The following is a 14562-nucleotide window of genomic DNA, read 5'->3' as shown; positions in this document are numbered from 1 at the left end:
TGCCAGTCTCCTGTGAATTCTGCCTTTTCTGCCTTGTCCTGCAAACCTGCAGCTACAGTGGTGAGCGCTGTAGCAGCAAGTTCCTCACCGCAACTGTCTGTTCATCCCAGTCCTACAACCAGAACAGCCACAGTGCAGGAGCAGCTGTGCTGAACAGGACATGGGCTGCAGCAGCATCGTACCAGACCACTCAGCTCTGTGCTGTAGCGTACAGCAAACCCTCTGCAGAGACACCTCGGTTTGTGTTAACTCTGTTTAGGTTGGCGAAAGCAGAGAATTGCTGGGAGGAAGGTGAAGAAGCTGAGGACAAGAGAAGGAAGAGATTACCTGGCTAATCTAGGAAGGTGGTGCAAGGGAAGAAAAGTGAGAGCTGCTGTGTCCCAGCTGGGAATGAGCACAGGAGGCATCTGCATGAGGACAGAAGGCAGACTGTCCGAGCTGAGGCTGCGCTCCAGCCTTCTGCAGGAGATCCTGCAGATTCTCACCGATTCTGGGCTACTCCAAGGATTATCAGCTGATTGAACCTTCATACTGTGGGATAACAATACATGGTGATGTACACTGTTGGTTGTTTTGTTTTGTTTTAAATATTGGACTGCCTTGTCAATAAGGAACAATGACAAGGTGGCTTCTCGAGGTTTTATTTTTTTTAGTGCTTTACACAGGCTAAAGGTACCATCCATAGACAACTAACAGTGGAGCTGACTTGCTGCTGCTGTGCACGTTATAAGATGATGGAGTTCTGTGTGTAAAAGAAAACTTAAATCCTTATTTCATGTTATATCATCAGTCTTAGAGCATGGTTAAATACTGTTTAAAAAAAAAAAAACCACAATCCTGGATTTGTGTTCATATTCATTCTAGCCAAACACTTAATTTTTTCCATTGTATGAGCTATTCATTCTTAGCTTGAAATGAATTCACCTTTGTTTTACTCCTGAGTAGAAGCTGGCAGTAATGGAGGGAGGCTCAGCTTTCAGAGAGAAGCTGAGCTGAAAATTTGATCCCTAAGCAGATCCATATTAAGAACAATTTGTTGTTGTTTTTGCGGGGAAGAAAGTCACCCTCTGTTACATGAAATGGTTTTGTTCACTTCTAAGTGGTGATGCAGAATACAGCTACTACAAGGCTATGTATTATATTTGGTCTGCTTTTTTTTTAATTAGAGGATGCTGGGTTTTGTTATTTAGTTTCTTTACTGGTTGTGAGATTTAAATTTGTGTGAAATTTACTTGAGGATCATCTGTGTTCCCAAAGCAGGGATGTCAGAGGCTTGTTTGAGGACATGGACTCACAGAAAATAAGTTATTCTGAAAAGTTCTTCGCTCCCTCAACACTGTTATTTATAGGAACTGTAAACATAATGTGCTGAACTTTTTTTTAAATTGTGAAATAAGGGCTAGTGTAACATTTGGTTAGTAACTGCAAAGGCAAATGCTAATGCTGTTTGCATCTGAAGAGTCCCAGTTCTTGAAATTAGGATTATCATCGAGCGTTCAAAGGGTAACTGATGTTCTGAGAAGCTCTGGCAGAAATGTAACGCTGCTTGGAATGTTTTTCTTGAGAGCACTTGTCAAAACATGTGAGCAAGCTGTCTGTGAGGCCACACATCCCTTTTTCTGCGAGCTGGTTTGTGTGATGTTTGTTTACCCGATGCTGTATTGAGGACTCACTGCAGTTACAAGTGTGTGACACAGCTATGATTAACTACCGTGGAAAAAATGCAACAAAACGTGTCCTCCGAGCTGCTGCAGTCCTGCCGTGATTAGAAAAGATGTATCCCGGTTTTATGCAAGCCATCTGTGCTTGGGTTTGTGAATGGAGGTGTTTCAAAATACAAGGGGGTGAATTTGCCAGTGGTTGTGTGGATGTTGCCACAGAGAAGACAATTATTTTGGCTTTTAGGGAGTATTGTGTAAGGTTTCATTTGGGCTTGCAGAAACTTGATCTACAGAAAGTCACTTTTAAACCACGATCTGGCTGGCATACTTTGCTGCGTATAATATTTGAGGAAAAGCAAGAGTAGACAGGCGTTGCAAAGAAATGCGTGGAAATAAGGGATGGTCACACTGCAGAGCAGCATCTCCTGTTTGCTGGGGAAAATGTGCTGGTCTGTGATCCTGAAAATAGATGTTGAATCCACTACTTCAGCACAATGTCCATCAGAAACACCAGCTGAAAATAGGCTGCAGCAGAACCACAAACCAAGCTTTCAGAGCCCTCCTGGCCTCTCCCCTCTGTTCTTTCTTATGTTTGAGACTAACTTATGGAGAAACGTTGCCACATCAGCTGCCCTAAGAGATGCAAAGTCCTGGACTCCTCTATTTAAGTGCTAATCTTTCAGTAATCTTTCATTAGAGGTGTGCTGTGTAAGAAAAGGTTGGTGAATCTGTATTGCTGCCTGGATTGGGTTGGTTGTGCCTGTTGTGTGGGTTTTTTTTGGTTGTGTTTTTGTTTTGTTTTTCCTCCTCTGTTCATCAACTTAATGAGTGTCCAAAGGCCTTGGGGCTGCCTTTTTACTATTCCTTTTTGTCAAAAGAGCGAGTCATACAGTTAGTATACCCAGACTCCTCCCTGTGTCGGAGGGACTGATGAGACTGTCGACTGTTACTGGAAACATCCCCCTGGCACACAGGGCTGCCTCCCATGCCACAGTATGTATGTGCATAAAGTTAGTAATAAAATACATTATCTCCAGATTCTGGCAGTGATTTCCACATGTTCTCATGACTCCTCTGCTTTCTTTAACCTCTTTTCACCATGATGTATGATGGACAAGCGAATTGTCCAGCGTCCGTCTGCCCTACCCGGAGCAGTTACCTTTGTTGGGAACAGAATGGACAGCTGGACACAGGTGTTGCCTGAAGATGTGTTTTGGGTCTTTGCTGATAGTGATTGACTTGTGATGGTCAGGTGTTTTTTCCACACGTGATGGCTGGGTGAGTTCTACTCTAGGGAGCTTAATGACTGGTGTAGGTGGGATGTGGACATGCAGATGGGTGATTGGGCTGTACAAGGAGGGCTCCTGCAGAAGCCAGAGTTGTACATAAGGCCTCTGTGCTCCTCTAACCCCACCAGCTTGCTGCTTTTCCTCTGTTAGATCTTAACACTTTTAAAATGGAGAGACAGATTATTCCCCATCCATAGGGGAACTGGCTTGGTGAATGTTTCAATACATTTCACTGTATAAACTGCCATAAAGACAGGAATGGTTTTCTGAACTCACACTGGAGTTTAATCCTATGTAGTGCTGGTATTTAGCTATCTCTTCAGATAAACTGCAATATAATTTCACAGCAGGTTTGTGTAATCCTGTGCTGCAGATACCCAGAGGTTCAGAGTGCTGATTACTTTCCAGTTCTGTTGAAAACTGACCCTTGCTGTAGGAAAAAATTATAATTCATAACAAGTCAGCAGAAATTTTCAAAGAATGGTTTCAGCTGGATTTGTGCCCCCTATTTTACCCCATGGGGACAAGAGGAGAGCTGCTGCTCTGTGTCATCGCTCTCCTGCAGCCTGAGTCTGACAGAAGGACACTTGTGTGTGCTTTTCTTCATCTTGGAGAGCACAGGGACCTTAGCTCAGACCTGAAGTAAGGACACTCAGTGCTGTGGAAGCCAGAGGACATTACTTGGGGTTAGAAAACTACTCCTGGAGCTAGATGGTGTTTATAGACCTAGTTTTGCTGTATGTGAGCAGGAAGAATGGAGCAGGTATGGGGACTGGGTGGTGCTGCACTGATGTCCAGCATTTGGTGAATACAGGCAGCCTCCAAAAAAGAGTCTGTAATGGTAAGAATAGAAAGGTAAGGAGAGCTTGTCCCTGAAATAGAAGGGTTTCTGTTTCCCTCCTCTGTTTTCTTTATACCGTTAACTGCTTGCACAACGATGCGTTTGGGCCACGCTCGCTGTTGTCAGTGTGTGTAACATCCATCCCGTGAGGATGCTTGGAACGCTCCCTGGCCCGTGTTAGCAGCAGACAACTGGCGGTACCAGATGGAAATCCCCCGTGTCGGCCTCACAGGGCTTCACCTCTAAATGTTTGGGCTCTAATTTTAGGCTTCTGTTCTAGTTTGTTTTGTGTTTGTTTATTTTTTTTAAAGCATTGTTTTATATAATTAAAAAATGTTGATTACATGCAGTCACCAGCTGTGCCAGCCACAATTTTACAGCAAACAGAGCTCTGTGACAGATACATTCAGCCTGGATTGGTCGCATTTGCCTCTAATGATCCATCAGGCTCCAGCTTGCTTGTTATGTTTTGATTGCCTTTATATCAGGGATGTCAAACTCGTTTTCACTGGGGGCCACATCAGCCTTGTGGTTGCCTTCAAGGAGCCAAATATAATTCTAGGAATGTATTGATGCTTTGTGAAGTGCTACAGTAGAGTTGAAGAAAAATGTTATGGATAGTTCTCCCATTAATTTGATCATATTTTAAATGTATTTGTATGTCTGTGTGACACAGACGTGCGGCTATGAGTTCTGCTGTTACATTGTCCTAAAAAGTTGTTCTTCTTGTTTAAGCCTCTCATCAGATCATTTCATGAGGTACATTCCCATTTAGGTCATAAGAAAGAATACTGAAGTTCCTTCCTTATTTTTCTATTCTGCTCATCATTTCACAAACTTACACCCTCTGTTTTTCAACCACATGAATTTTAAGCTGTAGACTTTTAGGTTCTCATCTGCCTTCCTGTGGAAATTGCTGCATATTTCTTGTCCTACCAGCAGTGACCTTCCCTTTACCCATTGACAGCTGAAGTGGCCAAAAGTCAATGCTATTGTAGGCTGTTTGGAGTATATTTTTCCCCCCGTGAGTTGCTGTGTATTTATCAACCTTCACTTTCTGCTCTGTACTGTGTAAAGGTAGTAGATAACGTGTTTTTTTTGTTCAAAAACTAGTATTAACCATGTACTTCAGTTACTATTAAAAACAAGCAAACCTCAAAAGATCACAAAGTACCTGAAAAAGCGAAGAGGAGGCTTTGGTGACATTTTGCATTTCCCCAGGTAGCAGGTATTACACCAAAGTGAATGATATAAAAATATTTCTGGGAAAAGTTGGTACCAGGACAGGTACAATAGTGGTTTTCTCTGGAACAACAATCACACTGTACTATTGGATTTTTTAATATTATCCTCTATGTAGAGAGTGATAGATTTGAAACACTCTGTGTCCTGAGAATTTTACTTGCCTGCTTAGTGATTTGAAGAGAATTGTAGATGAAGGCTTCAGCTTTTTGATGCTGTCCCTTGAAATGCAGGCTCCTCATTTGTCATCTATCCAATTTTTCTTGTCATTAGAGCGTTATTTGTGTATAAAGAAAGAGACATTCAGTACAGTTTTGTAAAAAGAAAAAAAAGCTTTAAATGTTTTGAATGTGCAGGGGTTTTTTTGTGTGTTTTTGCAGCGTGAACAGAACTAATTTGATAGCAATTACAGCACCAAGGCTCTGAGCTGGGTGGTACTGAGTGTCTCTGATCCTTTCCAACAGCATCACTTCACTTTGAGTGGCAAAACAATAATGTCCAGGGCAAAATCGGTGTGATATTTCTTGTAATTGTAGAATGCCTTTTATTTTAATTTTTTTAGCTCTGTACAAACACATCATGGAATAAACAGGAGAGGTGGGTGGATGATGGGCTGACTGGCTCAAGGTCACAGAGGGTTTTGTCCCAGACGGAGCATCCCAGGAACACTGTAGCCACTCGCATAGACAGCTGACTCACCTCTAACTTCCCATACTTCCTAACAAAGGAAAAAAAATGGAGTTTAAATAAAAAGTAGCATGTCATAGTAAAAATTTTAAAAAGCAATCATGGAATGCAAGAGCTTGAGAAAATCCCAAGAATGTTTTAAATAGAATTTAAAGTGAAAGCATATAAAGCCATGAATTCTCATTTCATATTTTCACTGTTAATATTGTATAACTAGAGAGAGATCCAGCAAATCCCTGGCAAATATTTGAGAGGGAGGGCTGGGGGATAAATGATTGTTTTAATGGGAGAAGCATAATTTTAGCACAGCTGCCACAGAAACACCCAGCACCAAGCTCTACCCGTCATTGCCTTAGGAGATTGCTTGCTGGTTTTACTGCAGTTGTAGGAGCCACATGAAAATATCTGGCATGCTGTTACTAATTTCATTCGTGGAAGATGAGATAAATAATAACGAATATAAGCACCCATTAAATGTAGACTCACCATTTAAATAGCTGTGCTAAATTAATATATGAAGAGGTGCTTTGTAGTCAAGATGACATTCAGCTGGAGCGATAGTCTCTGAAAGGCAATTCCTGTGAGGTTAAATGGACACTGAGTCTGCAGACCTCCTTCTTCATGTTGAGGTCACGTCCATCCCCCCTTCCTGCTCCTCAGCGCATCCTTGGCAGCGCTGATCAAAGCGTTTGAGGGACGCTGGGTGCGCAGCCCTTCATTATTTCAGCCGGGACCGGTTTTTGGGTCCAGAACACTGCGTGACCTCGTAAACAGCACAGGTGAGGAATAGGAATATGTGCCTGAGGTTTGGGGATTATAGGAATGAGCTGACGATGAAGTAAAACAATGTGCAGTTAATTCACGCTGCCACCTCGTGGTTCCTGCTTTAAAGATTTTAAAATACTGAAAAATGTCAAAATAATCAGAATCTCTCATGCAACAATAGGAAATATTGAAGCCGTACTTTAAATAGCCAGTGACACAGACAGAAGATGTTTGTGTGTTCTCCTGGGGGTTACTGTTCCCTTTGAGATCAGAAAGTAGGTTGCTGGTTTATTTCTTCTTCCTTAGCTTTCTGCAGCAGCGTGAACTAAAACCTGGAGGTGTACAGTGTGTGTTTATATATACCTGCTGTGATACTACACATTTTATTATGGAGAACAGCCATCACATGATGTGCAGTTATATAAATTTTTATGCATTTTAACAAACTCATCACTAGAAAATGCCATTTAGCATGGAAGTTGATTTATAGTGTTAATTTATTTATCAAGCATACCTGAAGGATAAATAACATTGAGGAAAAGTCTCACCAAAGCCTGCTGAAGACTTTGTGCACCCCACAAAAGCAGAGACGATGAGGGTGCTCGGGTGGGGGAGTTGCTTTACTCACGTTGCTTTCAACACTCGGGACCCGAACGTGCTGTCACTGAGCAGTCGGATGTTTCTAATTGAGCATAATACTTTTATGACCTCTTTGGCAGCTCTTGCGTTTCACTCGACCTTGCGTTTGAGCTGCTGTAGGGTTGTTTTGGGTATTTTCTTTTTATATTCCTCCTTTTTTTCCCCCGGAGCCAGGATTGCTCACGCTGATACCTCATTTTTTCCCTCCACGGGTGGATGACTCCCTCCTATTCCCTTCCTCGCTGCGGCCCCGATGCAGGCACAGGCACATGAATTTTGGGAGGCAAAGCCTCCTGGCAGCTCCGTGGGCTCAGCCAAATCCATCTTCAAGGTACCTGGGGACTACACAAATCGTTACCACTTAACTGTTGGCATCTGTCGTTTAGAACATTTAATGTAATATTTGATAGATGGCGTGTTGGACTGTGCTGCACAGCTTGCATGGCTAAATGATGGTTAATTTTGTTTTAAATTCCAGGTTTCTGTTTCAGCATTCCAGCTTGTTTTCTTCCCAGTCACCCAAGTCAGAGCTCCTCTCTTGAGCAAAGGGAGCAAACCTTTGGTGACAGTGACCCGAAGTGCTAAATGAATAATCACAATTCTCCCTTTGTAGCCCCGGGATCAGTTTATTTCTCCAAACGCTTTTTGCTCTGTTACGATCCCTTAACGTACGAAACCCTTGTCGTGCCTCTGAAAACCCTTCCTTTCCGCAGCCCTGGTAAGTGTGACAAATGGGCAGGTCAGTGCTTTCCTTCATCCTCCTCGTACTGCTAACGTTCCTGTGAGATGACTGTGGGAACACAAAGGCCTATGGAAAAAATGTCAAGAATGCCAAAATGTTTAATGCTTTTTTTTTTTTGCTTTTTTAAAACTTTTTTATTTTCCTCTCCATACTCGTCGCTGTTGAAAAGCTCAAGAGAAAGAAGTGCTGACTAGCACTGCTGGTGATAATGACAAATAGTGAGATCTCCGCTTAGAATAGCGGACAAAAAATACATTCAAGAGGGCTCTTGGGAAATCAGGTGGTTTCGAGCTGTCTGGGTGCCAGGAATTTTATAAAAAGCGAGCTGAAGTGGTTTCAGAATCACTTGTGGTGATTTTTGACAAATTATGGCGGATAGGTGGGACATCTGACTGCTGTGAAAGCTCCGTCGTACCTGCTTCTAGAAGGAATAAATGAGGGCCTGGGTAATTACATTTAATTTTCATTTACAGAGGAAAAAAAAATCTAAACCAAAAGTGGTCTGGAAGATGTCAGACAAGCAAAGCACATGGTTTTTCTTAATCGCAAACCAGAGTAGTACCATCCTATGGCAAGATAAAAAGGTCTTATTGCTGTGAGAGAGACAGTATGTGACAATATATGAATTCTTTTTGGCATAGTCATGTCTAACATGACTGTAGATGAAACTGGGTGCAAAATGGTTGGGTGATGCTATCCAGGGGGAGAAAAAAAGGTACCTTTTCAGATGCTTGTTCCAGGATCACTTCTTTCAATCTTGGATGGTGAATAGAAAAAGCGTTTAATGTATTAAGAAACGAATACAAATTTGGAGAATCTGTAGACTATTGGCAGAGGATATGGTGGGATTCAAACCTTGACAAATGGAGAGATGGCCATGGAAAAGCCAGGATGCCGTGCAATGAAGATAAATGCAGATTGCTGAATTTAGGAGGAAAAAACAAACCAAAACCAACGCACAAAGCAAAGCAGCTCTGCAGACAGCAGCAGCCGCCAGGCTGTTCTGACAGCAGAACTGCTGGTGTTTATGCTGGGGCACAAGTGAGTCAACAAACTTGTTCTGTTGTGAAAAAGCAAATCCCACGCTGGGGTGTAAACAGTCACGCAGACACCAAAACACGTGTTGTGGTCCCTCTGTGCCGCTTGCTGTGGTCCTGTCTATGGCACATGATTTCGAGGTTTGGAGCTGTGCCCTTGAAGAGAAGCCGCACGCTGCCGTAATTCCCCATCAGTGCTTCTGGATTGGCAAAGATCATGTTCCCAATGGTGTATTTTTTTTTAAGAGCGAAGGGGCTGTTCACATTGTACCTTTGTTGCGGATTCGTGAGACTGCTGAATTTGCATCCACACTGTCTTTGTAGGAGGTCTAAGCTCAGGATCAGCTGGGTCTGGATCAGCTTGGCTTGCCCATGCAGCTGTGGTGACTCAAGAACATCTTTGCCTGCTGTCAGCAAATAGTGTCTTTGCAAAGGCAGATGATGGAAAATCCTGAAATATAACCCTCTCTCTCTGGGTCACCTTGTTTGGACATCTGTAGTCATGCGTAAGGAAGCTGCAAGCAGGATATGCACAAGTCTGCTAATAAACACAGATTTATGGCTTTGACATGCACTTTTAACAAGTGACCAGACCAAGTGTTAGTACGAGCTCTTAGACCAGGCATAAATATGCTTCTACCCTCCTCTGCCTGAGGAATGCAAGGAGTCTTTCCTGGCCTCATAGGCATTACCACAAGCAGAAGGGTTGTTTTTCAATGCTCCTTGCAGCAGAGCCTTAACAGTGCTCAGTTGCTGTCTTCTGCCTCTTTATTTCCTATAGATTTTTTCCAATATTGATATTTTTTCCCCTTGAACCTTCGAGTAACTGACTTTCCCTGTTGCAAAGTTCTTCAACTTTGTCTTAGCTGGCATAGCTTTGTTTTTATCTTTTCCCCACACATACCTCTTGGCAATTTCTTCTGCCTATTTTAGGGAGCCAGGCTGCATTGAAGTTAGGTGTTGGAGACCCTCGGACACTGTTGAACCATGTGGAGAGGTGGTGGAAGGTCACAGAGGATGACGCTGTCCCCAGTCTCGGGGCGGTGTCGGTGAAGGCTCAACAGGTCACACTGCTGATCTCGGGTAAGTGATGGGGTTTAGGCTGGCAGGGAGGGAGGAAGGTAAGAGCCAACCTCAAGCACCAGAACCTGCTCCATCTCAGCACCAGCATTGATTTTGAGGGCTGCAATTGCCTGTCTTGCTAGGGGACAGACCTTCCCAACTCACAGCTACTCAGAAGAGACGTTCTACTGCATCACGGCACAGCTCTAGGTTTTGTTGGGCTGCCGTGATAGAAACCCAAAGGAGGAATTTATCTGCAGGTACTTAGAGCTGGCACATGGTTTTACAGGCATGGAAACCAGCTCTAAGGGTCAGAATGGCTGGGCTGCATTTATGTATCATGGGCCGCATCATGAGAAGGATCTAAATGCAACAGCCTGGGCACTGGAGAGGGATGACTTAGTTCCTGAGCCTTTTGTTCTTTGCCTAATGATTCTTGGATCGCACAGTCTTCCACAGAGGGTAAAGACACACATGTCTGCTCTCCAAGCACTCTGCTCTTTAAATAGAGGCTCAGCACTTTCCCCAGATGTTATTTTAGCAATGCAAGGGCTAAACAAACAGCAACAGATGGGAAGCCCCCTGTTGTTGTGCACCGCAAAGCCAGAAGATGACTCCAAAACACGTTTTGCAGAGTTGCTGCTCACAGCAGGTTGGTTTGAGCGAGCGGTGAGCTACAGCCCAAGGAAATGAGAGAGCAGCAGGAACGCGGTTATATCTTCCTCGGTCGTGAATAGGAAGGAGCAGTGGAAGGTGATGGCTCACCTCTGAGCTCTGTGTGTGGCTGCTGCAGTGAGGGTAAATGCAGAATTAGTAGCAGGGAGGTTTTAAGACTTTGCTTTCTTCTAGACAAGCTTCACTAAAAGTATTGTGCCCAGGGGCATTTACTTTAGAAGAAAGAGGTTATCTCACAAGCCCTTTCCCAAAAGAGTTCTTTGTTACGTGGTGTTTTAGCAGGAAAGACCTTCTCTGGAGGCTGTGCTTTCCCTCAGGAGATTAATCTGTTTTGTGGAGCTTTTCCTTGTATGCTTCAAAACCTCATTTGTCTCCATTTGTTTGAAAACAACACATAAGACCAGGTGTAGCCCCTGGCTTGGTGTTCCCTAGTGATGGGGTGGTCTCTCTTACCCCCAGGCTGGGCTTCAGTCCCACGGTTATGATACGGCCGCCTGCGGTCCGTGCTTTTGTTCAGTACAGCCCCTGGCTTGGCCTCTGCTGACAGACATTTGAAGCCCTGGGTCACTGTCCTTTCTGGAAGTCTCATCGCCTGCTGCTTTCATATACGTGTCCGACAACACAGCCGCAGGGTCGGGGACTACCGGAGCCACAGGCTTTATCAGCATCCACAATATGGTGCCTTTTTCTTGTAGTTTCCCCATGGGAGTAAGTCTGGCTTTTCTGCCACTTGCAAGACCAGTTTAGCAAAGAAAGGGCTTTCCCAGAACACTAAGGTCACAAATTCAAAGCCAGATGAGTAGCAGCATGTTGCTGTTTCCCACCAGTGCTGCCACGTGAAGGTGTCTGGTGCTAAAAGACCCCTTAAGGTGCAGTCTGAAAAACACCCAAGGGACCAGCCCTGGGGTTTCTATTCCCAAGGCTGGGTATTGCTGGATTCACCTCCTGCTTTAAGTAGAGCAGAATGTGTGTTTGTGAGGGGATGGGGAGAGGAATGTCGGGGGCAGGCGCATTGCCAGGGACGCTGCCCCTGCAGGGACCAGGATTCCCGAGGTGGATCCGAGCCATCAGACTTCACAGCCAGGACGAGCTGCTAATTTCAGTCATGGCATTGCCCCGGCTGCCTGCTCTGAAAGATGCTGGGGTTTTGTTTTATGCACAAGGGATTCGTGTTTCTGTGAGCAAAGGGCCGGTACTAATGCCATCCTGCATGGCTGTGAATGAATTCACCCTTTATTCAGCGCTCTCCAGCCCTGCTGAGCCGAGAGCCCTGCATCCCTCACAGGCGTACACAGACGCTGCCATTGCCAGCGCTCCTTCAGCCGGCGCTTCCACACCCTGGTGCCTCTCATCCCAGACAAAACCCGGGCTGTGGAGCAGCAGACACAACCAGACCTCTATTCTTAGCCTGGAAAGCCTCAAAACTTGTTCTCCTGGGGTGCTGGGGGATGAATATGCAGCTACCGGAGCTCTTGACAAAGCTGAGTGAATAGCAGCGTTTGTCGTTAGCCCCCGAACGTACTCTCCTCTCCCATGGGATCTGTAGCCTTCGCTGCAGCTTTTCACAGTTACATAAATATGGCCTATTTTCCCCTCACAAATTAACATCTTGTTTGCTAAGTTTAGGCTTTCGCACATGTACAAAACAAACCCTCTGATTTTTCACACACAGCTGGAAATCCTGGCTCACGCGGGGAGAAGCCAGCCCTGCCTGTTTAAAGCCTTCACAGTGGTGACAGACAGCGGCAGTGACAGTGTCCCCTTGCAAGTGGCACGACCCAGCGAAGTCCTGGATGTCACATTGCAAATCATCTGAGGTGCATTGTCCTTTTTCCCCCTGGCAAAGTCAGACCCCAGCCATGTGGCTGTGAGGATGCCGGAGGACCTGGCACCCTGGAGACTGGAAGGTTGGCTGTGTGCTTTGGGACACAGAGCAGATGGCTCCTCACCCCCCAGAAAACACAGATATGGGTATTATTTTCCCCAAAGATGCTTCACCCAGACCCCACTGAATGTACTGAAGGATTGCACTGCAGTATATCTGCATTAAAAACAGCCCTATAGAGAATGGATGTCATTTGGAAATCTCCCACCCTGCGGTGTAAGAAAGCTGAGTTGCATCCACTGAGACTCCCAACGGCTTTGTTACTGTTTTAAGTAATACAGATGCATGGGGCTGGAAGGCAGATGCCTGTGCCCTCTGTTGCAGTGGGATTGCTCCCTACTTCAGCAGCACAAAGGGATCCAGCTCCCCAGTGCTGCTGGGGTCTCTCTGTAGTGAGGGAATAGCTGGGATCTTGACATAGCATTAAATCTCAGCTTCTTACTCCTGTTGTGGAGGCAATAAGGATACGTGGTTATAAGTCCTCAAATTATCATCCCCTGGGCTGGTACCATCAGAGGAGCAACCCATAGCTATGGATCCACAGGGAGACCTTTTCTATTCCTGAACTGATGGCATACTGTGACATGAAATATGTTCTGACAGCTCCTGGCAGAGTAACCCATGAGGGAGATGATTCCTGGAGCTGGGCACCAATGTCATAAGGCCAGCTGAGCAGTCAGGCGGTTGGAATGCTGGAGTTTTGGCTCAGTAGGACTGGGTCCTCTGCTGTACATATGTGTGTGATCTCAGGTGAGTCTCGAAGGTGTATTATTGAAGACAGTCACTTAAAGATAGAGATGGTCCTGGCAATGTGGTGTACTCTCAGGTTAACTGCTCTTAACCTGGAGGGTATTGACTTGAAGACTTTTTTGCTTGTAATTCAGTGCATCGCACCCATTGATTTGTGGTAACGGCAACCCTATGTATAGGATGTGTATATTCATGTAGAAACATGTTCATATATGTGTAGATATCCATGTATCTCTGAAATCACTAGGGACAAACCTTACAGTAGGGAGCTGCAGTAAACAGGTAGTGGGGAGGGTATAATATTAATATCTTAAATATGTGACTTTGCTTTCTTTTCAATCCTTCTGACCAAACTGAGCGCCCCAGGCAAGACCCAGCCCCTCGGAGTGCTCAGCCACTAGAGCAGAAAAGGGGAAGAGGCGTGGGATCTTTCAAAAAGCTGGAAAGGCATCAGGCACAAAGCTGTTCCCTTCCAAAGGGGCACGCGCTCCTAAGCATGTGATGCTTTAGAAAAGCACATTGTAAAAATCCGTCGATTGTGGAATTGCTGCCCTTCGAAGGAGGATTATGGCTGGATCTCTGAATCCTTAGTGTTTTGGGTTTGTCACTGAAGCAGATCAGCAGAGCACTGGCGATCACAGGCAGCTCTGCACAGTGATTTCTGTGCAAAGGGAAGGTGTTGTGGCTGGAGTGCCATCCCACACACCCCAACACCCTGCACCTGTATCGGCACAACCCAGACAACAGGAATGAGAGGGTGAGGCTGAGCTTTAAGTGATGCTGGTGCTTTGGGTATGTGCCACCCGCTTCCTGCCCATCTGGATGCAAAGGCATCTTTAAAGCTCTGGGTCACGCTAGCCTGTTTGTTTGTTTTCTGTTTTTTATGTTCAAAGGAAGAAAGAAGTCATGAAGGAAAAGCTGAATTCCATCACCACAATCCCTTCCTGCCCTCTAGGACAGCCCTGCCCCTCCCAGGTAAAAGCAAACGAAGCCCCCAGTGCCCAAGCAGTAGTTTTCCTTGCTCCGATGGTCCATGAGGTCCTAATCTCTTTCCTGTCCATCTTCCCCACCGTGCCCCCGGCCAGCAGCGGATGCTGGCGAGTTCTCCATGGGCAGCAGCCAGCCGGCAGCAATAATGAGAGCAAGCCAGGCAGTGCCATCCTCTGCAAGCCTCTGTCTGCTCGGCGTGTGTGCATCTGAGAGAGCTCTTGCTTTCTCTTCTCCCCCTTCCCTCTCTTTCCTAACCCCCCTCCTTCCACCAGCTCTTCTTTTCATGAGATGCAGGGC

Source organism: Patagioenas fasciata, chromosome 6 (genome assembly GCF_037038585.1).
Source record: "Patagioenas fasciata isolate bPatFas1 chromosome 6, bPatFas1.hap1, whole genome shotgun sequence".
In the NCBI taxonomy this organism is placed as follows: Eukaryota; Metazoa; Chordata; class Aves; order Columbiformes; family Columbidae; genus Patagioenas; species Patagioenas fasciata.
Note: the sequence above shows the minus strand (reverse complement) of the source record.